Raw genomic sequence first — 19,001 nt, 5'->3', positions numbered from 1 at the left:
ATAAATAAATAAATAGATAGATAAATAGATAAATAGATAAATAAATAAATAAATAGCTAGCCCTCACTGCGTGAATGGGAACATGGTGTCACAGAGGTTTCACGTGTAAAAGAAAATATGACAAGTTGAATGCAGGGCAAAAAATTTGAAACTTGTTCTAATTATCACAACCTAGGTCTCTTATTAGGGGTATCTTACTGGTAATGGAAAAGAATCCGTGTGTTTTAATTTCAAGGCCAAGATAATTTAGATGAAAGCATTGCTTGTTCTCATTATTAATAACCACTCATGAATATTATGACAAGAATTAGTTTTTTTTGCCCTGCAGTTACAGCTGTGTTTCTATATCCAAGCTGGCCTTTAATTTCTTAAACCCTTTTTTGGCTGTGGAAATAAAAAATATCAGGAAAAAAATACAGCTTCAGAAGAAAAAAAGGTTTAATAATTATAGTATTAACCCACAAGAAAGCTTTGGGCTATTAATCTGAAACTGGGCCTTTAGCCCATATACCCATAATATAAATATCTTTTCTATACAGATGAAAAGTTCAAGGAGCTGAAATCTGGAAAAGTAAATTTTTCCTAAGAATTCTCCAAAGGAGAGAGAAGCCAAAACTGACACCAACTGCAAACTATTAGACAAGGCAGAAATGGGAAATTTTTTCACTATTTAAGCTCTAGAGCAGGGGTCCCCAACCCCCAGGCCATGGATCAGTAACAGCCTGTGGTCTGTTAGGAACATGGCTGCACAGCCATGTGGGCCAGCGAGCAAAGCCTCATCTGTATCTGCAGCCGCTTCCCAGCACTAGCATCGCCGCCTCAGCTCCGCCTCAGATCATTAGGCCTTAGATTCCCATAGAAGCACCGCCTCCTAGTGCCAAACAGTTTGGGGACCGCTGCTCCAGATAGCATCAGTGTGGTAATGTCCCTTTTGCATTCATTCACACACCGAGTACATAGTATGTGTCAGCTATTGTTTTAAAAACTCAGGGTAGAATGCTCAATAGCCGTATCTTTTTTTATGTGATATGAACCCCGCTGGCCATATCATCAGCACATGGGTGGACATCCAATCATCTGTCCCAAAAGATTTCCCAGGGATTTTCAAAATGGAACCAAGGACAGAGAATCAAGTAGTGATAGTGACTTTGCATGTGGCTTGGGAGTCAGCAATTGTCCTACATGCCAGCGCGTCTGGAAAGGAGCTGGCATGAAACAGACATGCAAACTCAGCAGAGGCGAGAGATACGTTGAGAGATCTCTGGTATTTCTAGGACCCTTGCATCATGTTTCCTTTTCTAATGAGTTTTGCCACATTTAATTAAAATATCTAGTATTTATGCAAGAGTCCAGCGGGGTCAAGGGAGAAAATGCATCATGTGATGCAGTCAGTGTGATCACAGAGGAAATCCTAGGTGCCCTGGCAGCTTAGAAAATAATGTCCTACTCCAGTGCTGGGGAAGACAGTATTAGCCAGAGAGACGTGTCAGTTATTATTTGTGTTTTTAATTTAATTTAATTGTTTTAGCTCTTTTTTTGTGTATGGAGCAAGTCTGGAGATGTGGGTGGAGAAGGATGTAAGATAGTCATACTAGGGTTTTAAGAAGAAGGGTTCTCAAGACAAGCAAGGATGAGAAAGCAGGAGACACAAGGAAGTTAGAAATTATTTACAACATTTAAAGCAGTGATTCATGTTGGACGGCGGAAGGAGAGAAGCCTTCGAACACAGTATCGAATCTCTTTGTGAGCAACGTGGCTGGGTTAGTATATTGGATTAAGCAAAATAATTCACTTACTTGAAGTACCAGGGAACATAACTATGTTAAGCTGTGTTAATGACTGATTTGTGAGGTTTCATACCAATTTTTCTCTATAAGTGGATACTGGCAGCCCCATGCTGATCTACACTATCATGGAACATTGTCCACACATCTCAAATGGAAAAAAAATATATATATTATCAGGAAGAGTTGGAGTTTTAAATAAAAGTGGTAAATTAAAAGGCAAATCATTACGTGAGCACAAACACAATGCGCATAACTTTCTGGCCTTAGTTTTTCCATCCCTAAAGTATAATAAAATTTTACCCTCGAATCTCTTTCACGGTTAAAGGCGTTTGCACATGAGACATGACTGGCAGTATGTTAGCCATCAGAAGTGGCCAGTCTTTTCCTTTCCGTCTGTCGATTTTGAAAAGGAAGGACAGTTCTACTCTTGTTTGTGTGAATCTTGAGCGCCTAGACATCGTGCACATTTCATTTTGGGAGTGAATTGCCTTCAATTGGATAAAATAAATCAAGACCATTTGGGAGAATGAACTTACAGTTGTGGCTGAGGGACGACATTGGCAGCATGAGCTTCTACAAGGAAAAATGCTCGCCTGGGTCTGTCCTTTTCTCATCTGGGGCGTTTTTATAGGGTCTCTTCTTGGGGTTCTTTCGCTTTCCTCTCTGGCAATGTTTTGCAAGTTTTTTTTTTTTTTTTAAAGAAACAATTTATTTTCAGGACAGTCATTATTTCATGAAGTTACTTCCTTAAATTCTTCTGACTTTCTGCAAACTGCATCTTCTAGTAAACAGTCTTCTGTTTTAGGGGCTGAAACGCCCAGCAGTAACACACACATCTGGATTTCATTACTGGTTCAAAAGGTGACCTTGGGTAAAATTTGACTCTCCGTATTTTGTTCCTCTATGTGAAACATGAGAGTTGAAAAGACCTGCCATCAATAATCTGGCTAGCGAAATATCAGCTTGGTATCTAATCCTATTCCACTCGATTATAAAGAGAAAGCAAGAAGTCCTTTCTTTAACATTTACCAAGCTTACTCAGGCATATGGAGTTTCAATAAGCAGAAGGAATGTTTGATGTATTAAATAGTCTAATTCACAAATTCTGATTTGAGAGTAACATTTCCTCTGTATATAGTGGTATGTTTGATGTTTCAGAGAAAGGAAAGGATGGAGAATCAAGTTTTACCCTGGGAAGTCACTAGTAAAATTTCAGCTACTCTACTTCTGATGACTAATCTTGAGGGAAAAAAAAAAAGTATAATGTGCAAAGATCGTTTTTAGAAATGAAAAGATGGAAAAACATAAAAGTGGTGAAGTATTTAACTATAACCAAAGGACTTCACATTTACAGTGTACAAGAAGATATTACTGAGCATGGCAGAAAATATTAGAATTCCCATTCATGTACTTGTTTTCTCATAATCTTTATTCCTGTCTTGCTTTGCTTTTACTTTAGATTACATATTTAGATTGACATATTGATATAATAGTCTACGTGTATAAATTATAAAAAAAGTAAAGAAATACATAACAAAATACTTTGGAAAACATGATGTCAATTGAACAATGAAGTGTGATAAGTGAAAGAGTGGAGACCACTGCATTAAATTCAAAACGCTGTTGAGAAAAAATAGATATGAATATTTATCGACTCACCTCAGGAGAGCGATGTCGCCCAGGTCCTACTTCAAGGCCACCTTGCTTGCCATCCTTTCTCCCAGAGTCCTCCTAGCTCACTCTCAAAGCCCTCTAGGTCTCTTTGAACATTACTTTTCTCCTGAGCTTTTCCTCTATATCCTTATCCCAGTGTCAGATATATAACCCACTACTCTATTTTCTTCTTAGCACTTACCACTTCTTATTAACCTATTATCCTTTTTACTTATTTTTTACAGTGCACTATTAGTAATGTACTCTCTGCTTCCCCACGAGAAAGTAAGCTCGCAGAGGCAGGAAATTTGTATATTTAATTTATTGTCATAGCCCTAGCTTCTAGACTAATGTCTGGCATAGAATAGGTGCTAAATGATATTAAATGGTATATTTTATTTATTTGTCACAATCAAGAATAGTATATCATTATCAGTACTTTTAGCTGAATAAACTGAGACCACAACAGTAGTAAATAACTTGCTCCAAATCTCAGAGCAAGAAAAAGGCTTCCACTGAGAGATAAAAGATGAAGGGTGTCAGAGGAGCAGCTGGGTGACAACGGCCAAGTGCTTACACGGGAGGAGGGATCAGACTTGTTGTGTGGGTGCCCAAGGAGTCAGGGTGAAGTCAATGGCTAGAAACTAAGGGAGAGAAATTTGAGATCTTAGCGCAGATGAATAGAATTGAAATACAATGTCTTTGGAAAGAGAGTTCTTAAAAAATAGAGATGTTCGAGAAAAATGTGTATGATCAGGTTGCAGGGCTATGGCAACGATGATTCAAGTTCTAGAAGGTGCATGGAATTACATGTTTTTCAAGCAATTTGCATGACTTTCACATATACATTTTTAAATAAAGCATGGCTGTCAATGACATCAATTATTAAGCTTCTATGGAAAAAGAAATATTTTTTTGCTGGAATGTTCAATAAAAGTAACAAAAAAGTCATCATTTTACTTCGAGTAGATTCATCATAGCTCCAAGAAGGAAAAAGCTTGGGGTGATGGAAATAACCTTTACAGAGCACCAACTGTACCAAACCCTGTGTGAGGCACATTTTCTATTTTTTTTTTCCACTTTGCATTTTCAAATGAGGACACTAAGATTCAGAGAAGTCATATGACTTCTCAAAGTCAACACGGTAAAGGAGTCACACGTCTAGGGCTGTGAGGCCAGACTTCCAGACTCCTTACAAACCCTGTATTTTGCCAATTATATTGTAGTTAGATGTTTTAAAGATCGGAAATAAGTTAGATGAAAATATGCATAAATAAATAGAGAAGGACCTAAATTAGTTTTATGGCTCAAATAAAGACATATGAAACATGGCTATTTAGCTTTGCTTATCCTAAAAGTACAACTTATAAAAACCACTTGTGATTCTGAATGCTAAAATTAAGGTAAGCACGTTGGAAACAGATCTGCCCAGGTGAAGCTGGATTGGCCATTTTTTTCCCACTCCAAAAATTCTAAAAATTAATGGCTAAATGTTTCAGAATAACTTGCTATTCTAACTGCTTAAATTCAACTAGCTCATTCCCAAAGCCCTCTAGGTCTCTTCAGATCTTACTGTCAGTCCGCTCAGAACCCACCACAATTAAGCAATATTGGTAACTTGATTCGTCCATTCATTCATTCATTCATTCATTCCTTCTTTCTCTTTCTTTAGATTCTTCATTCATTCATTCATTCATTACTCATATCTCTTTAGATACATCACTCTGATTTGTACCGTTTTATCTTTTGAATTATTTTCTGATTGTAAAAGAAACATTCCCTTTTACAAACTTTGGAAAACAGAGAAAATTTTTCTTAAATCACTACTGTGAAAATACTTTCTCTTTCTAGTCATGAAGTGTGTGATCTCAGGCATATGAGCAGGAATTTATTGGTGAACAACTGTGGCTATGCTTTGCCTACATAACTCATTTAACCTTCATTACAAATACGATATGTTGATGGATTTCCATTTGATAACAGTGCAGACTGAGGCAAAGGAGTATTAAGTATCTTGCCCTAATTTACATAACTAGTATAGTATTTAGCCCTGGATTAGGAATTTGGAATAATTAATAATGATATGCCAGATGTATCACCTATCCTTACAACTTTAAACTCTGAAATATCTGATTATTAGATGAATTAATAAATGAACTAACGAATGGATAATCAATTGAGTAATTAATAGAAGAGCTAAAGGACAATGCATGTTATATAATCAAATGCTGTCTTTGTGGTTACTGAATTGCAATGCTTTGAAACCTGCAGAGGAAAAATATGGAGTGGAATTGGTATTTGAGCTTGAGGAAAGAGAAAGCAATCCAATTAATTCAGCACATATACATTACTCACATAATGCTTGAGAGCCATTAGACTAGATCCTAGGGACATATAAAAAATGTGATATGTTTGCTGTCCTCGACATCTTTTTAGTGGGAGAGAAAGATTTGTAAACAAATAATTACAAAAAGGTTTGGTTGAGGCAATAATGGAATACAAATGAGATGGACAAGTGTTACAGAAAAGGAAGACAAGGCTGAGTGTTTTTCTGAATGCTCATAGAAAATTCACACGGATGTCATTTGCAATTTCATCTAAATTGCCATTCAGGGTAAAGGGCCCGGTGCCAGTGTCTTCATGCTCTACGATCGTTCGAATTTTTTTTTAACTTCACCGAACATTACAACTGAATGCTGTACGTTACATCCCATAAATAAGAAATGGACCTTAGCTCGTTTTCCTGTTTTTCTGAAGCCAAATGATGTTTATGGCATTAGAGTAAATTAGTGCTCTAGGATTATTTCTTTAACTGGAAAAATATGCAGATGTCAAATTTTTACATGGCTATTATCAGCAGAAACTGCTGATCTCTTTTCACAGTATGTAGTCATTTCAAGGAATCTACACCGCCTGCGCAAATAGGACGTCTGTTCTAAAATACGCATTTTTGTAACCGCCCGTGTTTCTCCTTGCAGACCTGCCCACGTCTGAATATTATTCATCCTCTAAGAGGGTGGGAGATTACTTGAAATGTAACATACAAAATTGTGATGAGTCTGGAGGACTCAGAACAAACGTTAAGTGTAACACAAGCTTAACAGCATAATTACTTGCTTAATGACTCAGAATTCATGTCCAGCAACGCGTGCTGTGATGGATGAGAGCATTAGCACTTACCATGTACTTTTCAGATAATACCATTACAGCAGAAAGTACTTCGACAGGTCCAGAAATCACAAGGATTTTTACAAGTTGTCAAAAATTGCAGTGAAGAGAGCTAAAATGAGGACGTATGAAGTCCAGGCATTAAAACGAAGACCGGCAAAGATTCTCAGACAGTGGAGCTGCCAGGGACAGGCTCCGAGCAGCACAGAAAAGAATTATCCCTGACCACCTGTCATGTCAAGTGCTGTGCTAGGACTACTTCTCTGTTTTTTAGAATAATTTGGTCCTCCATCGGATCCATGATGCTCATCTGGAAATCAGTTATGTACGTGCAATAGAGGTGGGGATACAGAAGGAAAATGGCAAGTTCAAGCTACTACCAAGGATTCCAGGCTCTTGACAATACAATGAGTAGAATGTGAGCGCTGCTCTCAAGAGAGAGCCAATCCGAAGACATTGCTATTTTATACACACATCACGTCCAATATCACCTACAACTTGTATATGTCGGTTATGTTAACATAATGTAGCTAAGTGATGCCAGGCAAATTGTAATTATATTTATATTGCTGAACAAATTCATTGAGTGGACCTTGTTTCCTAGGCACACTGAGTTTCTCATTAGCATGAGAAACAACCCATAAATAAATCAGACGCCGCAAACAGTTAACTGAGGGTTTGCCTCTCTAGATAGCAGAATCAAACAGGTATTTTGTTTCATCTTAAAGGGATACGCCATGTCTTGGGATATGTATGATTTAAACGTGTTGACTTAAACTTTATTTATTCTGGATAGAGTCTGGAGCGAGGAGCTAGGAAAGCATTACTATACCTGGTGACCGTCAGTTCATTTAGTTTTGCCGCCTTCAGAATTAACTTTTTTTGAAACAAAGATTCAGAAAACCTGCCTTTCAGAATGGTACCTAACTCACTGATTGGCACAGTCCCTTTTCAGCTCCTCTCTCTCTCTGATTCTGCTCCATCAAATTCCAAAGCCCTTATAACTCACACAACAGCACAGAGAAGGCCCCCAGGGCTCTAAGCAAGGGCAGCCTCAGGAACCGGAAATGCTTATAGAGAGACGGAAGTTTATGAAAGTGCGCGATTCTACCAAGGCTTTGCTTATGGGTTCTTTCTATCCTTCTAAATGTGCTAGCTTATTAAGGGATGACTCCGACACAAGTGTGGCCTATAAGCGAGACTTCTCCTTTAATCTCCCCACACTTAGGACAGGTTGAACCTTAGCTTCTTTAATCTGTTCTGTCGTAACTAGGAGTTGCTTAAGACGCTAACCATAAGATTCAATAAGTTTGCAGCATGTTCTCAAGTCCGTAACCTGTGACCTGTCACTCAACAATCTTAGGGCAACTCTAGATAACATCTTCATGCAAGGTCTGTGTTCTTCCTCATAGAAAACAGAAAAAAGAAAAAGGCCCGGAGGCAACAATTCACAGGTTTGCTTCTCAGAGAAGAATGAGACCCCAAATCCCCGCCTCCACCAGGCGCATGCGATCACTCAGCGACATCTCCAGATCTACACGTTGAGATCTTTCCAAGGAGCTGGAACCCACAGCAATTTACTCCAACCCCCCCACCCGATTCCCCTCTCAGTGCTTGAAAACCCCTAACTCAGTCCCGGCAGCAAGATGGATTTGAGGCATTTCTAAGTCTCCCATCTTCTTGGCTGGCACCTTTTCCACCAATACACCTTTCTTTGCTCCAAACTCCTGACATTTCAGACTTTGGCACTGTAAAGCGTGGGGCTCGTGAACCCGCTTAGTAGAGAGACCTTGACAAAGGATTGGGCTTCAAACCAGCAACTGCCGAACGTAGTCTACTGCAGGCTCAGTGTACTAGGTGACCTCTCCCTGATGTCCTTTACTCTCCACCTGTTAGACTGTCTTTTTTTGTCTATATAAACATCTTTATTTACTTATATATCAAGGAGATAAAAAGTGGATGGTGGGCAAGTCAACATACCATCGTTCTAGATTTTCAAAGCCGAAATCTCACTAAATCAACCCCTTAGGAAATATAAAAGGCGTCCTACACTAACCAAAATCTTTCTTTTGTCATTTTTCTTCAAACATTTAAATGTTTGTCTTAAGACCAAAGAGGCAGGCTGTTTGGATAATAATAGAATCATTACAGGACAATGTTTGTAATATGCCTTCATTTTACAGAAGAAGGACTTAGGATAAAGGGTGCTGCACTTTTTAAAAAGTTTGACAGTAATTTAAAGGTCAAAGTTTTCTCATGTCCTTAGGTGTTTTTTCTATAACTCAGAACCCTGGGTGCCTGACTGCAGCAGTAAGTACAATTCAAGAGTCAGACAAGCTCATTTCTTAAAAAGGTGTCTTGAAGGCGAATGTGCACATTCATTTAGCTTCATGCCAATTCCAGTTTCCTCCTATGTTTCAATTCGACTCTTTGCAGAGACACTCGAAGAGTCAAGTGAAGAATACAGAAAAAATATTCACACTGTTCAAAAATGAATCCCACTTAGCTTGATTATCTGGGTGTACAAGATGCTTGCCCATAGTTTTGTTTTGTTTCTTTGAATAGGTACATTATCAAAATGATGTATGTAGGTAGTATATCTTCACTTTTATTTTTGAGAGAACCATTAAAGTCTGTTAAACTTCATAGACAAGTCACAGATCTAGGTTTAAACGCTAACTCTGATAAGGGGCACATGCTTTTGAGAAAGTCAGTTCACCATTCTGGATGTCACATTCTTTTACTTTACCTCCTCTCCTACCCAGGCCAAGCCTTCGGATAACTCCCAATGACGTGCCCAGAAATAAGACCAGATCGGCTCGTGGGATGTGAAGAAGCTCCTTCGACTACTGATCACCAAGTAAAGTGTGGCCACCATGCCTTGGACCCTCTCTGTGTTCCCTAGTGACTGTGGAAAACTGTCCCTCTGTACCTGGGGGGTGTCTTTTCCTTCTCCCCAACTCTTTCCCTTCCCCTCCCCCTGTCTCTCCACTCCTCATCTCTCTCCCCTCCCTCTCCCCTCCCTCTCTCCTTTCTCCTCCTCCTCCTCCTTCTAGTACATTTAAGGACTCATACACATTCTTTGATACCCTTTTAACTGCATATTGCAGGTTTTGATACACTCTGTTTTCATCGTAATTCTGATAAATATATTTGCCATTTTGTCTTTATCTCATTAGGTTTTTAAATAATATAGTTTAATTTTCTTTTCATTCTTATTCAATTTTCATTATGTTTAGAAGACATGATCCATGGGATTTTTATTTTTAGAACATGAAAGAGGACTACTTTTCAGTGTAGTTTGTAACCCAAATTTAGAAATATGCCTAAAGGACAAATATTCTTTATTCTTTGTGTGAAAGTTTTAATTTTTTCTTTCTCTTTCTTCCTCTTTGTCAAAATTAGCTCTAACCTTTGGATTTTATTATTTACATTTTTTATATTCTTACTTTTTTTTTCTGTTTGATCTAACCATTTCTGATTAAGTCGTATTTATAAATTATGGCCCAGATCATGTCCTGGTGATCCTAGAAAAGATTCCTTTGTAACTTATTCGTACATGTACTCGCTTAATTTTTCTTAGATTGAAAATATGACAAAAAGGGAAAAATGTGATTTTTCTTACAGCACTATTTAAACTATTAAAGTATTGCGTGTGTCAAACACTGAATTCCTAGGTCTTCTCTGGTTCGATAAGGAAGATATAAGCTTTTGTGTTTATTTCAGATTAAGAGGCAAAACTTTGGGGTCCAATATATCAGAGTTTCAAACCCAGCTCATCCACTTACTATGAGAGTTGGCCATATACCTCACCACTGGGCTCCTTAGTGTTTTCATCTGTAAAATGGGAAGGAAAATAATTGCCTCATACATTTGTTATAAAGGTTAATAAGTTAATTTAGGAACAATTTCTAGTATACTTGCTGGCCCATAATAAGTACCACTTAGATTATAGCTATTAATGTAATTTTAGGAATAGTTATAATCTAGAAATGTTACCAGCAATTTCATGGTATTTTGTTTTCATAGCTATTGTCCATTTTATTCACTCAGGAAATCTAGAGAAGTAGGAAGAATCACAATCTCTATCCAGATTCACAAATGAGAAGCCTGAGATGGTTCCAGGTGATGTGTTCCGTTCAAGGTCAATTAAATAATCAGTGAACAATCAGACCTTAAACTGGAATCATCGACTGCAAATAACATTTTTACTCCCACTTAGTGAATTTTAGTGCATTAGGGTACCTTGTCTGTTGCATTAGTACCCTAAAGGTACTTGGAGAAAGAAAAAGAACACAAATGAAATATATCAAAGCATTAAAAAGAAAAAAAGTAATTGAAAAGCTGAGGTCAAGAGGACAAGCTCTAAAGAACAATATACTGATTCAGAGAAGTGCAGGGGCAAGTCTAGTGACTGCTTGTGGAGGTGGCCAAAGAAAGACACGAAATGCAGGCACAAGAGGTCGAGCTCAAAATAATAAATGCCCATGTGGCCGATGCTTCATTATTATCATTATTTAAGCAAAGACTCACAGCTGTTGCCTGAACCTTTGGCCCCAACCACGTATTTCTTTATATGCCTGTTATGAATTTCACTGAAAAGGCAGCTGTTAACTAACATCGTTAAAGGGATAAACGTGGGGAAAATGACACTGAAGAGAGCTTGGATTTGTTCATCAGTCTGTTGGATTAACAACTCAAAGTCTTCAGTTCCCTACATTCTTCCTCAAAGCATTGAAATGAAAAGGAACAACATCAACAAAGAACTTGCTACAGATATGAAATATCAGCCCACAGTATTCTATTTTTCAAGGACCTCCCGCCATGCTCACTCAAAGAGAACTGGTGTCAGTTGGGAAAGAAGAGGAAAGAAATCAGCTGTCATTTTTAACATCAGACCCTCTATCCAGCACGTTGCATATCTTAGTCAATGCGATTCTCAGAAGGACCTTGTGAAATACGTGATATTTGCCCTTGTAAAAGGATTGGTAAACTGTGGTCCATGGACCAAATCTAGCCTGACACCTCTCTTTATAAATAAAGTTTTATTAGAACACAGCCATGTTCATTCTCTTAAGTCTGATCTATGGCTGCCTTTGAGCTGCGATGGCTGTGTTGATAAGTGGCAAAGAGAAGAAATGACCAGCAAAGCCTAACACAGTAAGATGGCTGAGCCCTGAATAAGGGAACTGAGACTCAGCAAGAAGTAATGGCATATTCAAGGTCAAGTAGCCCTTCGCCTTTTGAAGGAGGACACTTATCTCAGATTTCTCCAGTTCACATGAGATGGAACCCCAAAACTTCTCTGGGGCAGGTAAGATGCTCTTCTCAGAAGGTACTATTTCATACACACTTGCCAACAATTTTATCTCAGAGAATATGGTGCTAGAATGTGGTATAACATGAATAAGTTTGCAGTTCAGGATCTGAAGAAGTAATATGAGAATGAGTTTCTCTCATCCTTGTTAACTTAATCCTTGTTAATTTTCATTCCTCTAATTTATGGAATGAAAATTAATGAGGGAATGTTAGTAGTTATGTTCTGAGAACCAGGAAAGAAACAGATATGTGTTTGTAATACCATTCAGTGCCAAGTCAAAGTTTTGTTTCCTTGCTAAAAAAAAATCATTTCCTCTCATAGAATTTCTTTTTTTAATATGATGCCTCTCTGAGGATTTTTTTCCCCGCTTTAATTTCCTATTGCCCTGTCCAGGCAGAAGGGGATGAAGAAAAGTTGCTGACTTCAGCCTTCAGGCCAATTAGGAGGAAGAGGACATGGCAGGCAAGAGGAAACATCTGGGCACAGAAATGTGATTTTGATAACTGAGAGTGAGTCCCTTAAAACGTTCCTGCTTATATTTGCCTGATAATCTCCAAGCGGTTTAATGTTTTTGGATTTTTACCCCATCAGATCATAAAGTCAAAAACTCATGAGACTGTCAAGTTAAGAAAATAATATGATACAGTGGGAAAAGCTCACTCATAAACATGCACTTAAAAACATGGATTCAAACCCTACTTCCATACACACATCCATGTGACTATGCAGCTACCAAACTCTAGTTTCTTTCTGTGAACGTGGGGGCAAATTTGGCCCCCACCTGCTCTACAGGATTACTCTAAAGATCAACATTGATACAACATGTGAAAACACTTTTAAACTATCAGAGGCTCTGTAGAGTAAAAATTATCAGTCTTGCAAAGATGATGATGATAATGGCAGTGGCGTCAAATGATAATGGCAAAGATGACCAGTCCAGGACCAGTTTTGAAAGAGAAAGAGAGTGCTGTTAAAAATCATGCTAGGACAACCCTTTAAACCAAGCAAACTGGGGAGATGGCCACAGCCACTCTTCCCAAGCTTCGACCTTCTGAGCGTGCTTCGTTTTCAAGCATCATACCTCAGTGAGTGATGGGGAGGGAGAATTTATACCATCTCAGCAACATGACTGATATAAGAAAGTCATAACTTGGAAAGAAAGTGGAAGAAGAGACAATTGGAGGGATAAACTCTAAAGCTCACCCACCAATGCTTTACTAGAATCATTTCTCTACCCGTATGTCCCCAGGCATCTCAAATCAACTGTCTCATACCCAGCTTTTCTTTCCCACAAACTCTTTCCTCTTTAAAATACCTCTTCCTTATTTAAGAAGTGATACCAACGTACACATTTTCATTAATCGTTCCATATTTTTATCTGGCAGAAAAGGTGGTGATGCTTTTATCACCTAAAGCTCTTTCAAATCTGCTCCCACTTTTCCACGTCCACTTTCACTGATTCTATCTAGACGTTTTTCATATCTGACTTATTAGAATAATCTTTGCCTGGTTTCTCAGCTTCCAGTCTTCATCCTTCCATCTACCCCGTCTTCCATTAGTGCTTTCGAGCGTGATGATTCCCCATCGCTTTTTCCCTCATGCTGGCATAGGATGGTATGACTGGTGCTCATACTGCAGCATTTGAACTCCGTGTATCATAATGGAATGCTCGCTACACGGTCACACATTACACGAGACCACAGAAGCCATTCAAAACCAGCACTGTGGATTGCACAGTAAGTGGCACAGAATACAGGTTCAGCAAGTCACTCCTGAGCAGCAGGCTGAGAGCACGCATATTTATAAGTGTTTACACTACAGCTAGCCATGTGTAGATGCTTGCAAATAAAAGAACATTCTTTAGAGGCCCCTTCCCCTCCCCTCAAGTTTATTACATTAAAAATCTCCTAGGTGTCTTTATTCTTTGACTTTTTCATTTTATGCATTTGGGGATGATCATATTTGATTGATTCACGAGGATGGTCCTTATTTCAGAAAATATATTGCAGTCTATAAACCACAACTGCCGTGGAAGGTCTTCTATATCGCCTTCGGTGGCTCACAAACTCATCCAGGAGATAATGCCCCTGGAAATCAGAGTCTCCACTGGACTCTGCATTAATTATTTCATCATGTATTTAAATTAATCCTATAGAAAAGCAAGTGTTTACTATCAGAAAATGTAATTTTGACACATGAATGCAACGTGAAAGTCATATTGTTAAAATGGGATCTAGGTAGAAAGTAGGTGGAAACTTTTCAATGAAGTTTTTACTATTTGGGGGGTTTTCCGTTGTTGCTGTCTGCTTACTTACGCTCTATGCATTCAGTTTGTCTTTTGTGGATACTTCACTGGAGCTAAGTTTATTAGAAAGAAATTAGGGGGAAAGATCTAAAAATGGAGAAAATTCTAAAAATTAACTTAAGCTTTCTCCATGAACTTGAAAGAGATTTATATGACTGAATACTTTGCTTCTATCTTCCCCAGGAATATTGTGTATGATTTGTTTGGACCAAAATCTTTATTTTAAAAGACGAATCCCAACCCTGCTTCTTCTGAGCTGAGTTACATTAGGCAAGCCACTTACTTCCCCGTGGCCAGTCTCAATGTTAACTTGCTTACGTAAGGATAATTAATAACCATGATAATAGTTTTTAATATACATGCACATACATAACTTTTAGGATCAAATGTATAAAAATTGCTTAGTAGCTAAAAATGTTGATAACTACTTAAATGTTGACACCAACAGACATAGGAACTACAGAGTGGTGAGTTATATCATATGATTGATCTTGGATATGAGTTTTTCATGCTAATGTTTTACACATAAAATTATGTAAAGCAGGTGAGAACTTAAATATCTGAGAAACCGTTGAAGACATCAGACCCTAAGTGGTGTAAACTAGACCAGATCTAAGCACAGAGGACTCTAGGTATGCCCCTTTGATGGGGAAGGGCCATGACGAGAGCTGTCGCTTTCATTAGGACTACATCTTAATTTTAGGTCCATTATACACTAGTCTTTTCTTTAAGGAGTCCGAAAATCCTTTTATTGAAAGTTAGGTCAATAGAGCTATTGTGTTTACTTCCAGCATCCTTCTTTCTGAGTGCTGTTCAAATAACCACCAGCTCAGGAAATCTTCCAACTACTGACAGAGCTTGCCAAAGTGTCTGCTGCCCTTTTGAAGGTTTTGTATCTGTCATCTGTGTTGTTTCAAGTTAAATGTTCTCATTTCACAATGGATGGCAGTCCTGCATCAAATGTACGTGTTAAGCAAGAAGGAAAGAACTATCTCCTCTAATCTAATTATGTGATGTTTTTATTGTGTTTTCTCTTCCACAGGTTTAAAGATACTCAATGAATAAAGAATAAACATTCTTGAGGTTTCTATCTCCCTGAATAAGAAGGACAGACTGGATTTTCCCCCTAGGAAGGAGGTACTGGGTTTTCAAAATTACGTTTGTAGAAGCAGTTGGCATGCAGTAATGAGCAAAGGTTTGAAAGACAAGACCTGACCTCACATCTTGGTTCCAACTTGTGTAAGACTCATCGCTCTGCTCAAGTGACTTGAACTCTGATAACTGCACCCACCGTTAGTAATAGCTACTTCAGCTACTTCGTAGGTGTGCAAGATTAAAACATTCCCTAAACCACCAAACACTATGCAAACATTGGTTATTATTGTTATGACTTTTTTTGTATTATTTCTATAAGGAAAAGAGTGCTAGAAGTTATAACTAAGAATTTTAGTTTCTTTACAATTCCATAAATAATATTATGGAAGCCCTTAAATGCTAAGATTAACAGTCATACATATTCAGAAGGGTTTATATCTATATTTCCTATACAAAAATGTATGTTTGTACTCAGAGCAAATAATATGGTCATGAAAATTGGCCACAATTTTAAACGCGATGACCGTTAGTGCTATAAAGCACACATCACCCTAGCATGTAAAAAACTATATTGAATACAATCTTTCTAGCTACATAATATCTAGAGAGTATCGTGTGTGCGTGCGCACGCGCACACACACACACACACACACACACACACACACGAAATAGCATTAAAAAGAAAAGAAAATGAAGATACTGATGAGTTCAGCTGAAGGTGACGTCTCCCCTAACACAAGGAGGCAGGTTAAGCAGCATGGAGCCTGGGGGCTTCTCCGGCCCTCAGCCCCAAGGCTTGGCGTACCCTCAGAGGGTCCAGGAGAAGTGCAGTAGACTAGACTCCATGTCTGCATTTTACTCTGTGGTTGAAACATTTTCAGATCGGTCTGGTCTCCCTTCTTTTTCTCCAGTGCGGGTAACCACCTTTGTTTCTGAATTCTCCTAAGGGCCCAGTTAGCCTGGCTCTGGGTCCCTGTGTGGAGTGTGGCACCAGCCATACAGTGACACCTGCCCCCGCACCGTGGATGCTGAGGTCTAACGTGCTTCCGGGAAGTGTGTGACAGGCACGTGAAGTGTTTGCTACGTGGAGAGTCTTGTGTATGGAGGGTAAACCATTTCGCTTCTCTTTCTCCCACTGTCAAATTCTAGAATTATTTTTTTCCTTTTTTATAAAAAAAAAGGTCTCCACGCATTTCCCAGTGCTTTCTAGGAGGGAATTGCCACCCATGCTGAGAACCTCTGGGCTTTGAGACGGTTGCCGCTGAGGTTGGGTTTTTAAGAAGACTTTGAGAACCCCTTACCACCTCTGAACCGACTACATACCCTTCGACCTAGATGAAAAAATAAGGTTTCCATGGTCGAAAGATGAAAAGTTGTGTGGGGGACAGCTGGCGTTTTAGGGGCCGCTCAGATCCCAAAACCCCTGGCTATGTCACATCATCCCCGCCTGTCACAAGAGGCCACGAGAGGCTCAGACTTAGTTTTGCAAACTCCCAGGTTAAATGAGGGTGCAGGTCTGCAAACTCACTCGTCAGCCCAGAAATGTGTATCTGGGGTTAGCGACGAGAGTGCAGATTTTTATTTTCTGGTGGGCAGCAGGTTGAGGAGGACCATCAAATTGCCAAGCGTTACCCACAATGTAGGGGGCGTCCTACTGCACCCAGCTTCCCCTGCACTGCCTGCCCCGTGGTTCCGGCTGATGCATCACCCCTCATTTCTACCATTTTCTGAGTTGGGTTCACCAGGTTTCCTGAAAACCTATGAATCATTCTCTATGTTTTCAGCAAACATTTTTTTTCTTTTTTTCCTGTTTAAACTAGGGCTGGTTGATTTGTGTTGGGACGGCATGTCCCCCAGTGAAATTCATATGTTGAAGCCCTAACCTCCAATTAGGAGAAGTGGCCTTTGAGAGGCAATTGGGTCCTGAGGGAGGAGCCCTCATAATGGGATTCCTGCCTTTCTAAGAGGAGACTTCAGATCCTTTGCTGTCTCTGCTCTCAGCCTTGCGAGGATACAACCAAGAGCCATCTGCAAACTAGGCAAAGAGTCCTCACCTGACACCAGACCTGCTGGTGCCTCGGCCTTAAACTTTCCAGCCTTCAGAACTGTGAGAAATAAATGTTTGTGGTTTTATCCTAAACCATGGTCTTCCGTTATAGTCAAGATGGTTTGTACGGTTTCAGTCGGGAGCCCTGAGCGATGCGACAGGTGACTGAGTCTAAACCACGGAAGGGGGTTCGGCTCGGTATCTGGTACATGTTGGACCACACGTGCTGGGGGCGAGTAGGTTTTTTTCCCATGGAGTTAGTCCTTCTGATTATTTAGTAAACATTGGCTGTGCAACAATATGCATCAGAAACTGTGCTGGGTGTTGGGAACTGGGAATGCAAAAGTAATCTGGATCCAGTTCATGTCGGGGTGCTCGCCCGTCTCCTAAAGAGGGGGTGGGAATAACAAGCAAACGTTTACTCACGTGCTAGTGCTAGGACAAGGACAGAGCCCAGAACGTTCGTAAATTGCAGATCTTAGTCTTTCGTTGACTGTATGTATTGCGAATATATTTTTCTAGGTTATGGCCCTCTTTTCACTTCTTTATGGTGTCTTTGGTATAAAGTTTATTATTTTTTTCACTTATTATTTTTATTATTTCGTTTATTATTTATTATTTTTTCATTTGTGCTTCCACGTCGTGTGCATTTTACTTCTGAAATCCGGAATCGTTAAATGCTTATTTATATATATATTTCTTCTCAAGTTTTTATGTTTTCTGCTAGTTTTTTTTTTCAATTAATTAATACACATTTTTCTGAATCTATTGAAGAGATTTTACGGTGCATCTTCGTTAATGAGTTAATGAGGTAAATTATTTTAAAGTAGTTCCTAATAGTAAGACGCACCGTATTCTTGGAATACCTAAACCAGTTTTGATTTTCTTCATATATCACTGAAAAAAATTCACTAATATTTTGTTTTAATTTTTTACATCTACGTTCATCAGTGAGATTAGCACATAATTTTTATTTATCATTTCATTTTAACTCTAACCTTGATTATTTGCTGGAACTTACCGGTAAAATTTTCTGACTAAAGTGCAATTTTTGGTAGATGGATTTCACCATTTCTTTCTTGAGACTCATTGTGCCATAATAGTGGTGCATTTCGAATTTAAAAAATGCATTAATTACACCATTCATTTTTCTACATGCTCCCTACACAACATCATTCTAATTCTTCTCTTAAAATTTTTTCCTTTGTGTGTCTTTTTTAGGCATATCTGTTTTACATAACTGTCTGAACTGATCCTGTCCCAGTTTGCTTTTTTAAAGCAGTTTTAAGGACTCTAAAGAATGGAGCATACCAGCATTCAAGAAATAGCCTTCACCACCCCAGGGCACTGAATGCCAGTCCTACTAAAACACAGCCACTAAATTCCTCACTCCCTCTGGGGAACATAAGCTCTCTCCTGCAAAATCCTTTGCCAGGCATCGAAAGATCACTCCCTGTGTGCCAGGCTGAGTGCCAGGCTGAGTGCCAGGCTGAGCGCCAGTAGTGGGGAAGTTAAACAAGGTTCCCGCTCTCTGCTCTCCTGCACAAGGTGTCAGTGTTTTTAGGAGGGGACATTCTACATACAAACACTTAGAGCCCTGGGATAAATGTGGAGATAAGAACCAAA

The sequence above is a fragment of the Pteropus vampyrus genome, unplaced genomic scaffold (genome assembly GCF_000151845.1).
Source record: "Pteropus vampyrus isolate Shadow unplaced genomic scaffold, Pvam_2.0 Scaffold163, whole genome shotgun sequence".
NCBI lineage: Eukaryota > Metazoa > Chordata > Mammalia > Chiroptera > Pteropodidae > Pteropus > Pteropus vampyrus.
The sequence above is the reverse complement of the archived record's forward strand: the minus strand, read 5'-3'. Positions refer to the sequence as shown.